The sequence below is a fragment of the Piliocolobus tephrosceles genome, chromosome 11, assembly GCF_002776525.5.
Source record: "Piliocolobus tephrosceles isolate RC106 chromosome 11, ASM277652v3, whole genome shotgun sequence".
In the NCBI taxonomy this organism is placed as follows: domain Eukaryota; kingdom Metazoa; phylum Chordata; class Mammalia; order Primates; family Cercopithecidae; genus Piliocolobus; species Piliocolobus tephrosceles.
In genome coordinates, this window is record NC_045444.1 from 35,330,431 (window position 1) to 35,345,763 (window position 15,333).

Sequence of the window (15,333 nt, forward strand, 5' to 3'; positions counted from 1 at the left end):
TTTCTTTCTTTCTTTCTTTCTTTCTTTCTTTCTTTCTTTCTTTCTTTCTTTCTTTCTTTCTTCAATACCTTTATAGCACTGCTTTTAATTTTTGACATTTACTGAAAACTTACTCCTTTGCAGCTTTTATAGGATTTGTAGAATTGCATTCTATAATAGGCAAAATTCTGATATATATATATGTGTGTGTGTGTGTGTGTGTGTGTGTGGTGGGGGGAGCGGGGATTCCTGTTGTTTCTTTGTGGCTCTTTCTGTCCATCTTTAACTTCTGCTGGCAAGATGCTGATATTAAATCTTTACCCCACTAAGTTGTTAAGTATTTAAGCTTTTAATAGACTTGTCCACTCTACCTTGTCTATGCATTCCTGGAATGAAAGTACATTAGAAGGTTTACGGGTTGTAACTACCCCACCATGCCTAGAATAACTAGGTGATAAGCCATCTCATACCAAGCTATTATTCTGCCCTGTGGGAAGTTTGCTATAGGTATTGGGGTGTACCCCACTACACCAAAGGTGAGGGAGTTAAGCTGCCTGTTTGCCAGAGGGTCACAGCTTTCCCATATATGTATGCCAGGATCTGCTGATAGGGAGTCTGTCTTGATGAGCTGCACTGCACTCAATGCCTTCACTGCTAAAGCATTCAATGAAAATCTTTTTGATTGACTGCTCCCACTATGGCAGTTTTTGATTTCGCAGTGGGTTAGGATTTAAACCTGTTGTCCTCATTTTCTGATAATGGGAACCCCTACATGCCCATTGCCATAAAAGGAACCCAGTAGACACACCTGTGAATTATATTTTGCATGTTTTCTACCAACTGGTAAAGCCACTTAAAATATTTAGATTCATTTGTTTTAGATGTAGAAAAAAATCTCTCTGTGTGACTACAATTGCAAGTCCACTATGTGTGTATTTGTTTTTAACCATTCTTTCTGAAATGGAAACTGATCATTCTGAGTCATAGCTGAAGAGGTACTTACCCCCTTTTCAGGGGTAAGTGCTGAATTATGGGTATATGAATTATGGGAGAATAAAATATATGAAATATGGGAGAATAAAATACGGGAGAATAAAATAAATAATTATGAATTATGGGTATGCTCCTGAATTATGGGAGAATAAAAAGAAACCTTCAGTTCACCATTCTTCTTGGCTCCTTTCCTTTGTTAGAGAGGAGGTAGGGTTGAAAGGAAGAAAAATAAAACTGCACACACACCAAAACCTCACAGAGTATTCCCTTAACTTCCTTCCCTGGATTCATTGATTACTAACTGAAATAAACCTATCTATTCATTAAAGAAATTTTTATTTACCTATTTTAAAAAGCCTATTTTTCTGTATCTCTTATTTTTCTTTAATTCTGAAGAATATTGAATGGAAAATGTGCATTTTCTTTTTTTTACATAGTTTGTGAACAATTTAAAGAAAACTGTAAAACGTTATTATGTTTTAGCTTGTGACTTTGTACAGATCTGAGTATTGTGTGTTCTTCATAATGTCTTGTGTAAATGATTAGTTACAATCACAACCCACTCTTTTGGCTCTGACAGCAGATATTTTTGTTAGATTTGAATTAGGCAACAAATAGAATGCTAACTCTTAAGTTTTTTTGCTATAAGTGTTTTTTGTTTGTTTGTTTGTTTGTTTAAGACAAACTCTTGCTCTTGTCACCCAGGCTGGAGTACAATGGTGCGATCTCGGCTCGCTGCAACCTCCGCCTCCTAGGTTCAAGTGATTCTCCTGCCTCAGCCTCCTGAGTAACTGGGATTACAGGCACCTGCCACCATGCACAGCTAATTTTTGTATTTTTAGTAGAGACAGCGTTTCACCATGTTGGCCAGGCTGGTCTCAAACTCATGACCTCCAGGCGATTCACCCGCTTTGGCCTCCCAAAGTTCTGGGATTACAGGCGTGAGCCACCATGCTTGGTCACTCTAAGTGTTTTCTATTATTTGTAATAAGACACTTTATTTATACAACAGTTTATAAAACTTCATTGCCTTCTTTGAGTCTCAGCTTCCTAAAACAGGTGCCATTGTCTCCAAATTGGGAGCCAGAATGTATTCATGACTTGTTTGAGGTCACACATTAGGTTAGTGACAGAGCCAGAACCCAAATTGAAATTCTTTCTACAAAGGCTGGACACCTTGACCAAATATATCAGTTTAGCTAGAGCTTTGGCATAGCTAGAGCTTGTCTGTCATTCAAAATGCAATTTTTCTCTCTTCTCTGCTTCTGTATGAAGACAGCAGTCTTATCTATCTTGTTCCCAATTTCAGCCCCAGCAACTTGCACAGAACTTTGAATGGAATAGTTAATACATGTATGTGAATACATATATGTGAATGAATGAAGTACAGAAGATGCTGAGGGTTTACTTTGAATAACAATGCAGTATGCCTCCCATCCCCTTTCTGCATGCTTCTCTTATGCTAGAAACAATATTTGAAGTTTGAAATAATGGAGTTAGATGCTGCCTTATTATTTAAGGATTTGATATGGTAGTCAGGCAAAAATAATTTCATTTAAATACCCTATTTCTTGACTTACTCTGCTATCTTAGAAAATTAAATTAATCTCTCTGCTGGGTCTTGAGATCCATCTAGAACTTGGCTATCACCTGAGAACGTTTTGTGTTCTGGTTTCTTCTTCACTGTTGGAGTCTGCTTGAGAAGGCTGGAAATGTATTTTCATTCCATTTTTCAGTATAACACATTGTGAGTCTTCACAGAGTTAGATTCTGCCCCCTGAAGAAGCTGCCCCTGGAAAGATGTTGGGCACTTTTGGATATTGCTTTTTTTTTTTTTGGACCCCCCAGGGAACCATTTAGTAAAAATGAACCATTATACTCAAATCCCTGTTCAGCCACTAGAAGAACAATTGCCCATGACTTCCCATTCACAAAAGCCATGCTCTAGCATACGTTTCTTTCTGAAGTGCTTTCTGGTTCCAATCCCATGTCTTTGGAATATTTCAGGCATGCAGGAGATCTTTCCTGGAGGTTTTACTGGAATGATTAGTTTGTGCTTGAAACAGGAGAAGCAGCTAAGGATGAGGCCTACTGGGACTCTAGATGCCATGGAGACAAGCAGATATTAGTTATGAATTGCATCATTTTTTCACTACCTCTCTGAAAGTAGTAGATATTGTGATAAGACCTCTCAAGGAAGGGAGGACAATTATTCTCTTTCTCCCTTACCTCACCTTTCCACCCTATAAAAGTGTGGCAGACTCAAACCAAACTTGTTGGCTGGGAGCCTAAAGGGATTCCTCCTCATGTGGCAGGCTGTCGTAGCATTTTTATGATAGCTAGTGTTTCTTTTGGTCTTAAACTCTGGTATGTGAAATATAGGTCAGGGGTTGGAAATTAATGCCTGCTTTTCATGTGAGAAGGAATAATTGGCATGAAATGTAGTAAAGAATGCCCGCAAGCCTGGTGGTGTTGGGTCATTTCTTTCTTTCTTTCTTTTTTTTATTGGTTTTGGCTGCTATTCCCAGAAAAATAATGGGCAGGTTCACATTTCTTAGAACGTATCTTTATCAACTCTGACAACTTACTGTGCCTTGGACCCCCAAGAGACAGTCAGCTGGGAAGTCTTTTCTTGTGCCATTTCTGTGCTGGATCCTTGGCTGTACACACCATGATAAATTCATACAGATGGAATAATGAATTTCTCTTATCCCTGAGACCAGACCTACTGGGGAAAACATCTATATCCTTTGAGAGATTTGAAATTAGTATAACAAGTTCTATACAGAGATGATCATGTTGAATAAAGGTTTTATTTTACTCTTGACATATACAGTCATCATTGCAGTATGCACATATTACAGGGAAGCTTAGTCTCCAAATGAGTTGAGTTCTAAGCATTAATTTTGGAATGTTACAGACATTGTCCTTTATAAAGAGTGTTATAAGTAGTGTTTCAGATCCTAGGTCTACCTGACTTAAAAATCAATAGGGGATTAAAAGTGTAGTGCATTTTCAATGAAAAACAATAGAAAACACAGTTTTAATACTATAAATTAGGGAAAACAGAGGACCAACACAATCGAAGAAAAAATAGTTTTTGCTTTTCTCAAATGTGGGTGCTTGCAGTTTGATTAGGGGCAGATGAATCAATGCCTTTTGGTGTTTTAAAGTGGTTTTGAAAACATTCAAGGACTTGAAGGGTTGGAGGCCAATCTTTTTCTATTAAGTCTGTGACCATTGTAGTTAAAAAAAAGCTCGTTAGAAAAAAAAAAAAAAACCTGAAGCAACTTTTTTTTTTTCCTCATTGTCTCTTTAACACATTGGGTTGAATAGCTTTTTTCCTGATTCTTGGATGAAATTTTGAGCAGATCTCAGAGTTTTAAAAATTACTCTCTATTTTCTGGCAATTAATAATCTTCTAGTTACTTTAAAGCTTTAAGCAGTTCAGTTCGGTATAATAATAGAAACCCATTGTCCTCTTTAAATTTTCTCCCATTTCCCAGCCACGGCCTGACCAAGAATTGGTAGCCTGGTGTGTGTGTGTGGTGTGTGTGTGTGCACATGTGTGTGAATGCATATAAATGCATGTGTATGAGAGTGTATGTATATGAATGTATGTAAAGTGTGTGGGTGTGTGTGAGACGTGGCATCTCCTCTTCCATCACTAACTATGGCTTCTAGTGCCTTCAGCACTGGAGGGGGATGAGGGAGAAGAGTTAAGGGGACAGCAAATATCTTACTGATGTGATTTGGATTTGCCATCATAGATGCTCAAAGCTGACTTTATCACAGGGGTGTTTTTGGAGCGATTTTGCCCCGGGAGCCTCAACTGCAACTATAATTCCTGTAAGATAGGTGACACCTCATGTAGTTTGCTACTTTTGACACTGTCCTTGATTCCTGGCAGTTTGCTTTGTCTTTCCAGGCAGTCCTTTCAACAACTCTAGGTTTGTTCCCTCCTGTGTGGCACACAGTTGGTCTGCAGAAAGTTTGATTCCTGCCTTGTTCTCTGCATTGCTCCTTCAGGCCAGTCTAGCCACAATGTCTTATACCTGCACTAACATTTTTTTTTAAACTCTGGGAGATATTTATCAAACTCTTCAAGTGTCTCCTCCCCTTGAAGTTCCTCTCACTTGGCTTAAAGCAAAGCGGTAGGTTTTCTCCCTTGGGGGAGCCATACTGCCAATAACTTAACAGGATTCTTCTCCAGTTCTTCCAACTCCGGAGGTTTTTTTTTTTCTTTCTTTCTTTCTTTTTTTTTTTTTTTAATTGGTTAGAGTTTGTTGATGCTGATAAAAATGGTTTTATAATAATCTTAGCAGTTCTGCACAGGGCTCTCTTCTTACCTCACTGTCATATGATATCTAGGCCTTATGAGCCTAGAAAAAGCTGAAGTAGAAATAATTTTATTTATTATTCTGTCGAATGTCCAATTTTACTTCAATACGTGAAGTCTTCTTGGCTTTTGCTGTATTATTAATACTGCCCCAATCAGCCCAAATTCAGGTTTTTTATGCTCACAAGTAGCGTTATAAGAAAAACGAAAAGAAAGGTATTGGTAAAAAAGATATTGTTTACTCTGAGATAAATCTGACAGTGATATATGACAGGAAGAAATGCAAATGGCAAAGACATGCTAAAAACGTAGTCTAGCATGAATTCTAATGTAGAAAAATGGTGGTGAGGAAGGGAAGTTTCCACTAGGGGATGAGGTCAAATGGAGGACGTCTTGGCGCCTCCAGGGGAGAGAAGGAGCAGAAATGGTGTACAAATGGCACCGTTCAATTTGCCTATTACCAACCTGGAAATTTTCTTTATCCATAGAGAAAACTATTCTTCAAATTAATCTCTTGATTCTTTCTCCTTGTTCTAATGCAATCTCATACCCTATTCTATACCACTAACCCGTCATATGCCCAGGCTACTGCCAGTGTTACCCAAGTGAATCATTTATTCAGCAAAACAGCTATATAGGAGGCACCTGTTAAGTAAAAGGGCCTGTGCCTGGTGTGTTGAGGATATACTATGTTATGGCATAACCCACTCTCAAGAAGATTGTAGTTGAGGTGGGAATGCATGATTGTATGAAGGATGACATAGAATTATAGGGCTGTTAGCATTAGAACGTTATTTCATGTGCTCCTGTTATTGTATAGATGAGAAAACTGAGATCCAGAAAGGTTCAGTGGCCTTAGAATCAACTAATTATGGAATGACAGAATGAGGGCTAGCACTTGGTTCTTTTTACTTTTGCTCAGTGCTGCTTCTACACCTCTTTTAAAAGTACAATAGCTTGATACAGGCTTACAAAGCTATGGGCCATTTGTTCCTAAAAAAACAATTGTGTGCTGGAGCCAGCTTTCATCAGCTCTTACCAGCAGATTGTGAACACCTTTTCAACTGGCCATGGTCAGAGAGTTTACACCACAGAAATGGACAAACACCACAAATCTGGGATCCTCTTCCTTCCAGGGAGAGCCAGTTATTAAACATTTACCAGCATACCACTGCTTATAAATAACAAATGTGGTAAGCTCAGACACCCCCTCATGAAGTGGTCATCACGTGAATGGATTTTACGGAGAAATGAACTTTAGACAGGGAAAGGGGAAATGATGGAGGCTATTTGAGATTGGAATTATGGAGTGAACATAATTCTGGGATATCAAATAGAGAAATTTGGCGGGGTGGGGGAACATAGGACAGGAATCCCTAAATCACATGCCTGCAAAGACCAGGCAGAGAAAATAAAGGTGTAAATCAGGGTAGAGTTATATTAGGGCATGAGGAGTCTGTGGTAAAGTGAAAAGTAAAAGCCTCCTTAAAGGTATTTAAAAAAAAAAAAAAAAAAACTTGCTGTATTCTACCCACTTTGACTTTCCCATAAAGAACTAACAAGAGTAAGCCTAGACAGCAGTTCACATCAAATAGGGCCCTGAGAAGGGATTATCATTTTCCCTCTTAAATGATCATTAGTTTCCCTGACACAGTGAAGGCAACATTTAGCATCCTAATTTATTTCTCTTTTCTTTCTTACTTTACTTCCATGTTTTCACTGGGAAATGTCTGTAAATTATTGCTTTTTGATATGTGTAAAAAGTCATTCAACCAGCATTTTCCTTTGTTAGTGTGGGTTATTTATAGTTGAGTTTATGGTACTATTCTCAGCTTTATCATCCTGTTTCAAGGGTAGTGATACTCCCAAAGAAATAAAGACTCAGTTATGTTTCTAAGGATGTTCATTCATATCTCTAGGTATCTGAAAAAAAGCCACTATACAAAATGGAAAGTTTGTGTATTTTATGAAAGGATCTAGAATCACATTATTTAATTGATTTTTCCTTTCAAAGTGTCCCCAAGTTAATTTCAAATAGTGTTTTAAACATGTTTCTTTTTTACATTAATCTGTAAGGATAACTCCACATTGATCAACAGCCATTTTTTAAAAATGAGAATTGCCTTCTGCAGAGATATCTTTATTCTAACACATTAAATCCACAGGGACTTACAAAAAATGAAAAAAAAAATCAATAAAATGAATGATGTGACTCCTAGTGAAAAGTTGTTCTGTATAAACCAAATGCTGTATTTTTTGTCTGAAAAAGTCCTAAATTCTTAAAATTCCCTAATTATAATTGCAACTGCAAGAAGCCTAACAAGAAAAAATATTGCTCTTTGAAAATGTTCTGCAAGCCCCTCTAATGACAATGACTACCATTGTGTTTGACAAGGATCCCACTGATGTCTGCTGCCAGGGGTACATGTTGTCTCTAGCCTCAAAGACGGACTTAACTGAGGTGCCCTCTGGGATGAGCTGGTCAGAAGAAGGGCAAGGGTAGGATGGACACCGATTTTGGCATTCAGTCATCAGAAAATAAGAGACAATCTAATCATGACCATCTAGTCTACAACTTTAGCCTCCTTAGCACAGATGGGCTAACTGGCAGAGTGTATTAGAGGGGTTTGGGGATCCTGGCCTGCTTGCCCCTATGACTCTGCTAGAGATATAAATGAGAAAAAAGTAGGTGCTTAATAATTGTTTGCTGAAGGAGTCAGGAACTGAGAGGTCAGGTGGTGCAAGTTCTCTCACAATTTTCAGTCTACTTCAGCCTAGACTCTGGGCCTCAGCCCATCGCCCCAGGTTTCTCTCTGGATCTCTGCTGTAGAGGAGGACGGCACCCAACAAATTCTGTGCGGAAAGCCAGGAGAGTGCAGAAAATGTCACACTCATGAGCAAAGTTCTGTGTACAAAGGACTTGTGGCATCTGGAAATACCTGAATTTTCCTTGGAAAGATTAGGCCTGAGTAGGTGTTCCAAATTGGACCCCTTCTTCCAAAGTGTGTCTGAAAAGTGTGTCTGGGATGGCAACATGCATGGACTTGCTTTGAGAAGTACTGCATGTTCAACAATAGCCAGTCAGATTAAAAGGTGAGCCCATAGGCCCAGAGCTGCCCATGTGCCGTGGAAGAAGGACCAATAGCACCATGAGCTTCCTGCTAGGGCACACCAAAATGAAAGTGTTTGGTTTGAGATGTGTACTACACCCTCCAAGTCAAAATTCTGACTTTCTTTTGGACTGCCAGGTTTTTCATTCCACAAAAATTTCAGCCTTTCACTTCCCTTGCTCAGATTCTTTTTACCCTGGGATTTACCCTGGGAATTTTTACCCTGTAAAAAAACTACCCTGTAATTTTTTTTACCCTGAGATATTACCCTGTAATGTTTTTATCCTGGGATTTACCCTTTCACAATCCATAACTTGGTTTTAGCTCCTGTTCTTCTGGTTTCATTTAGTCCTCAGTGCCCTGAAGCACATGCCATCAGTGTCCCCTTTTTTCCTTTCTGTCATCATCCAGTGGGCTTTTCCCTGACTTCTAACTCCCAGTATTTTCATCTCAGTATCTCATTTCTTTTTCAGCAGAAGCACAGAAAACAGCTTTGCCTATGATCCATGATCAGTGAGCCAGAAATGCCTGGGAATTAACAAACCCTGGGAGCAGCTTTCAACAATGATCTCAGGACAACTCCTGAGATATAAATACCCCAGCTCCCCTGCCTCTTGGATGCAGTAATTCGAAGGGGTATGTTCCCTGGCTCTCAGAGTTTCCTCAGTGAGATTAAACTCAAGTTGCATACAACGCTAGTGGGACTGGTAAGGAACCCCTTTTTTTTTGTATTCCTTCCCTTCTTCTTTACTGTTACACCCACCATTTCCTAAAATTGCTATTTGCACTCAAATCCTTGTCTCAGGGTGCTCTGGAACAATACAAACTCCAGCACACGTCTAACATTAGGGGCTCTACCTCTACTCCCTTGCTGTTTCTGTCTTTTTAAAAAACCTCTTGCTGAATCACCTAGATTCTGTTTCTACAAAAGGATGAGCAATGGTTTCAAGATAAAAAGGAAATTCTAGAAATGTCCAAATAATTTATACTTATGCTAGATATTCAGTGCTTTTAAATCATTAGAAACCAAGGTTGTTGGCTGACCACATCAAGTGAAAGAATTCAGTGAAACCAGGATGGAGGTAGAAAAGGGTACCGGTATTTTTAGGAATGGTAATAGCTTATCATTTATTGAACACTTATGTGCTAGTGACAATGTTTAACTATGTGTGTATCTTACTTAAGTTTATAATAAACCTAAGAGGTAGATATATTTATTCCATTTTTACTGATGATGAATATGAATGAACCAAAGTAATTTGCCTTAAATCAGTCAGCTCATAATGGGCAAAATCCACATTTAAAGATCTCACTCCTGTCAAAGTCCATTCTCTTAATTTGTCTACAGTCTTCCTTGTAAGTTTTCTTTTAAGTAGATGGGAGATACGTAATCAATCCTACTTACTGATTCTGAAATGCGATTGATCAAATCATCATTCTGAAGGCGTATGATTACAGCTTTCCTTTAAAAAGGATTGAGCTGGATATATATTGCAGTATAAATTCAGATTTATTCTGTTTCATCATTTAATTCTTGGAAAAGACCATTCATAAAAATTCTTGCATAGCATTATTGTTATTATGCATTAAGAGCTGGAAAAATGGGTCAAAGTTTTAGATGTATTTCTGGTGGCGTATTTTGCTATTAGTCTACAAGGATTATAGCAGATCACTATCTTTAAATGACATTGCAACTTGATGCTCAAATTTGATGATCCTGGGAAAGTTGAAATTTAGTGCCCTGTTTTGAGGTTAAACTATGGCTGCAAGTAATTTGTAGAAAACTGACATCCTGATAGACTTGAAAAAGAAAAATAAAAAGAAAGAAAAAGGAAACAAATTAAAATTGTTCTGTCAGGCTTTGCCAGGGTCTAGAAATTCTAATTTGTAATGAAATTGAAGGTGAGCTAAGATAGGAATAGAATGAGAAGATAGGAAAGGGAAGAAATTGACCGGGAACAGTGAAAATACTGCTTACATTATCTTACATCAGAATTCAGGAGTCTCCAACATTCATTAACTAAATTCTCTCTTTTGTGTTTACTCTGATAGTTTTGCAGTTGTGATAATATTATAGATATAGTCTAGTTGTTGACATTTGAAGGTGAGAGTATCTCCAACCTGGGTCGGGTAGCAGTTTAGTAAAACATTTTCTCTTCATTAAGATGGGAGGTGTTATCAAATGGAATAAGTATTTGACTTTTCAGTGTGACCACATGATATAGGTGTTAAATAGGTTTGTCTTCAGGTGCAAACATCAGAAAACCTGACTAAAATCCCTCAGGATTAATGGGGTTTACTTTTTCTAAATAGTACTAAGTCTGAAGGTAGGTGGCTCTGAGCATTTATGGGTTTAGTCGTGAGAACTCTCCTTCCTGGTTGCAAGTAACAATCCTGGCTTAATCAAGTTTATACTCAAGGCAGAAAGAAGAGGGAATGGATGACAAAAGCTTCCCCAGAACCCACAAAATGTGGAGTTTTCCTATGTCTTTTTAGCCAGAACTGGGTTATGTTGGCAAGCCCTTGCTGAAACAGAGACCAGGAAAGTGAAGATTTAGTTTTTCTGCTCATGTTGTGGAAGCTGAAAGGAATGGAGGTTAGGAGAGGGTATAGAATTAGCAAGCCAAGAGTTCCTATGTAATGCCAATGTATAAGTAGGATCTATAAATATTAAATCTAAGAAAACAAACGTTAGTGGAACATACCAAGAAGGACTAACTAATCATCACAGCTGCCCAGAATTGAAACGGGCTCCCCACTAGGTAATTCATTCCCTATCAGAGCATATGTTTAAACACTGGGTGAAAGAGCATTTGACCGATTTACTATGGAGAAGATTTAAACATTAAATAGCTAAGTGGTTGAACTTTATGTCTTTAAAGTTGTCTTCAAATCCTCAGGATTTCATGATACTCTGTAAACATTCCAATTGCTTGCACTTTGAAAATTGTTTTTTTCTTTGTGGTTCACTTTTCTGTCATGTCCACTGGCACAAATCTGCTTTACTTTTATCTTAACATTAATACCCAACAGTGAGATATCTAGTCTCTACAAAGAAAATGTATTTATCTCTGACTGTGTTCGTATCTTAAATAAAAACCTTTTACTTCCTTCCAGGAATGTTGACAGAATAGACGCTGAAATAATTTTTTTTCCAATGTGTATGATTTTTAATTTGATGCATTTTAAACTTTCAAAGGCTTCATTAAAGCTTACACACCTTGTCTTTAAGATGCCCAGTAGGACTGTACATTTCTGTAGTAGTCTCGAAGCACTTCCCCTATTTTTGTATAAACTTATGAGAGAATCTCTATTTGGAATTAAGTCTATGTTCATGAAAGTCAGAAGTTGCTCAAAGAGAAAAATCATGTAAGTAGTGAGTTGAAATTTTGAACTGGGTAATACTGAAAGTTTTGAATTTTTGCCAAATACAGGCTAAACTGAAATGTATCCTAATCCCAGTACTTTATATGAAATAAGTTTGATTTCTGCTTTGTATGAGAGAAGGCTAAACTAAAGATGTTAGAAAAAATGCTGGAATTAATAGTCTACCCAAGAGCACTGCATTATATTTGCCAATCCCTGGAATCAAATGAGTATTTAAAATATACCTGTAAGTCTCAAGACAGAAAACTTTTATTGTTATTATTTTCCTTTTCACAAATAGTATCAGGAAAGACTAATTAAACAAGGATGTGGAGAATACAGGATTAACTTAAAAAGAAAAATCCTCAACTTTGATTTGTTAAAAATAATTCAAATTGAATAAAAGTTGAGATATATTCTTCTCTGGTCAGGCATTATTAAAATAATTGATAGCATTCAGTGATGGTAAAGGTATAAGAAAACAGGCCTTATCACTTACTCTGATGAGAATGTAAATTGACTCAAGTGATTTGGAAGGTAATTTTTAAAGTATCTGTAAAAAGCCCTAAAAATGTAATGATCATTGACTCAGAAATTTCACCTTTAGCAATTTATCCTTAGGAAATTCTTACATAAGTTCCAAAATATAACCAAAGAATATTGCTGTGGTATTAATTGTAATAGTGAAAAATTGCATATAACCTAAATAAATCATCATTGATACAATGGTGGTTGAGAAAACTATGGGACATTTGTAGAGTGGCAAATTATGTGGATTTAAAAATATAATAAAGCCTGAAAATGAAAATATCTATAATATATTGAAAAAAGAAAAATTTAGAATATTATGCATAACCCAATCTCACTTTGATTTTAAAAATTATGTGACTGTATCCATCTTATAAAAAGTTTTGAAGGATCATTAACCATTTAATAGTAGTCACATTTTGGAGCTGGAGTTCAGCATGATTTTATAAAACAATGTCTTAAAATTTGAACTCAGCCTGAGCAACCTGGCGAAACCACTTCTCTACAAAAAATACAAAAATGGTGCCACTGCATTCCAGCCTGGGCAACACAGGGAGACCTTGTCCCAAAAGAAAAAAAAAGAACGCGATTTGAGGACCATGTATCCAGTGAAGGCTCTGTTAAGAGTATTTCTTTCATGTTAGGTATCTTAAAAGTATTCATGTGGTCCTAGGAATAGCGAGTCTTACAGCCAGGATGTATGGAGAAGAAATTGCCTGAGAAATTAGTAAAAAAAGCAATTGGAGATAAATTTACTTCTAGTTCTGGTCTTTACACAGGCTATTTATAATTTAGGTCGCATCAACAAAATTCAGTGCTTCAGTTTGTCTATCTGGAAAATGGGAAGCTTAAAGATGAACTGAAACTGAGTAATTCTAAATGCTTCTGTATATAAATGTCAAGCAGTATTTATTTACCTCTTCGTTTTCTTCTTTGTGAGTTTTTTTAAACATGTATCTTTAAGATTAAGTTATTCTAGGCACACTATCTTTGCATTATTAAATTCATGGAAGGGTTTCTTCTTATTAAATTTCTTCTTATTTGAAGCTTGTCTTGGAGAAAAGTAAGTTTCTCCTTTTCTGAATATCCTGTCAACAACTCCTGTACACTTCCTTAGGGAAGGGTAGGAAAATTATGCAGAACAACTTTCCTAATGCAGCTATTCTCTTTTTGAGTCTTTATCAACTCCCTCTCTTGCATGCTGTCTGTCTTTTTGCAGGTTTCCATTTCCTTTGCCCAAATGGGATCATCTTGGGATTGTAGGTCCTTTGGACTCAGTGATATTTAATAAAGGTCTTACTGTATATTCCAGATCAGAAGGACAGTTCTTTTCTATGGTTAAAAGTTTTTTTTTTTTTCTTTTTTTCTTTTTTTTTGAGACGGAGTCTTGCTCTGTTGCCCAGGCTGGAGTGCAGTGGCTGGATCTCAGCTCACTGCAAGCTCCGCCTCCCGGGTTCACGCTATTCTCCTGCCAGAGCCTCCGGAGTAGCTGGGACTAAAGGCGCCCGCCACCTCGCCCGGCTAGTTTTTCTGTATTTTTTAGTAGAGACGGGGTTTCACCGTGTTAGCCAGGATGGTCTCGATCTCCTGAGCTCGTGATCCGCCCGTCTCGGCCTCCCAAAATGCTGGGATTACAGGCTTGAGCCACCGCGCCCGGCCTTACTTTTCAATGCAGTGGCTGGAATAAGTGGCCATGGAGCGTTGATTGGTGAACTGAATTTTGTTGTTGTTTTTTTACACTTGGCCTTTTCATCTCCCATTTTTTCCCTTAGTTTCCTTATGAGAATTTTCTCTTTTGTTTGTATATCACAATTATAGTGGTCACTCATTTTAAAAATACCTCTCACATATATAGGTGGTTGGTCATACATCATATATTACATACATAATGAAAGCTGAGTTTGAGAATAGATCACAAGTACTAGCATCAAATCTACTTTCCAAATGTCTTATATTCTATTTCATGATGCAGTTTTGAAGAAAGTGCTATGACATTTGCCGAACACATCTATCAATGCATGTATTATAATGTATCACTTGCTGTCTATTCTGCTCAGTGAAGCCCAAGCTGAGGAGGTCACCTCTAGACAAGAACAGCATTAGAGCATTTCTGGTTCAGTATCATTTGGCATGATACAGAGCCATTAATGCAGGTGTCTAAAGGGCTTTGAAAGCACTTGGCAGGTCAGTGCCTTTTAAATATGATTAGTAGCCATTAATTAGTTTTATTTAATTTACTATTATATTCTAGTCAATCCTAGAGGTAAGATAATACACAAATTTTAAATAACCCAGTAAGAAAGAATACATTAGAATTAAATAACCAAGACTAATACAAGTCATTAAGAATAAAAATCTTCAGAAAACTTCTGAACATCTAGATCAAAGTTGTCCAGTAGAAATATAATGCAAGCCACATTCATAATTTAAAATTTTCCAGTCACCACATTAAAAATAAAATGAAACAACTGGTATTAATTTTAAGAATATATTTAATTTTACTCAATATAATCAAAATATTATCATCTCAACATGCAATCAGTTTTAAAAATTAGAGATGTTTTGTATTCTTTTTTAATAATAACTTTTTGAAATCTGGTGGTGTGTATTTTATGCTTACAGCATCTCTGAATTCAGATTAGTCATATTTCAAATGCTCAATGGCCATATGTAGAGGCTACCATATTGGACAGTGCAGGTCTAGGTTTTTAAAGTTGAAGCTGGAGCACAAGTTCCTTTTTATCTTAATGAAAGAAATAGAATGGCTAGTGGGTTATAATTAGAGTAACTAATAAATGATTAAAATGTCAACCAAGTCTAAGGACATACAGCAAATCAACACTTAATCTTAATAAAGGAAGTGCAGTGGATCCATTGCTGATTCAATGCCAAGGTGTAAAGAAACATACAAGCTGCTAGTTAGTGGCTTCTATTATGCAACAAATAAAACTGTAACCCACAAATCCGAAGGGAAAAGTAAAACTAATGAGCTTTGGTTGGAATGAGACCAATGGCGGA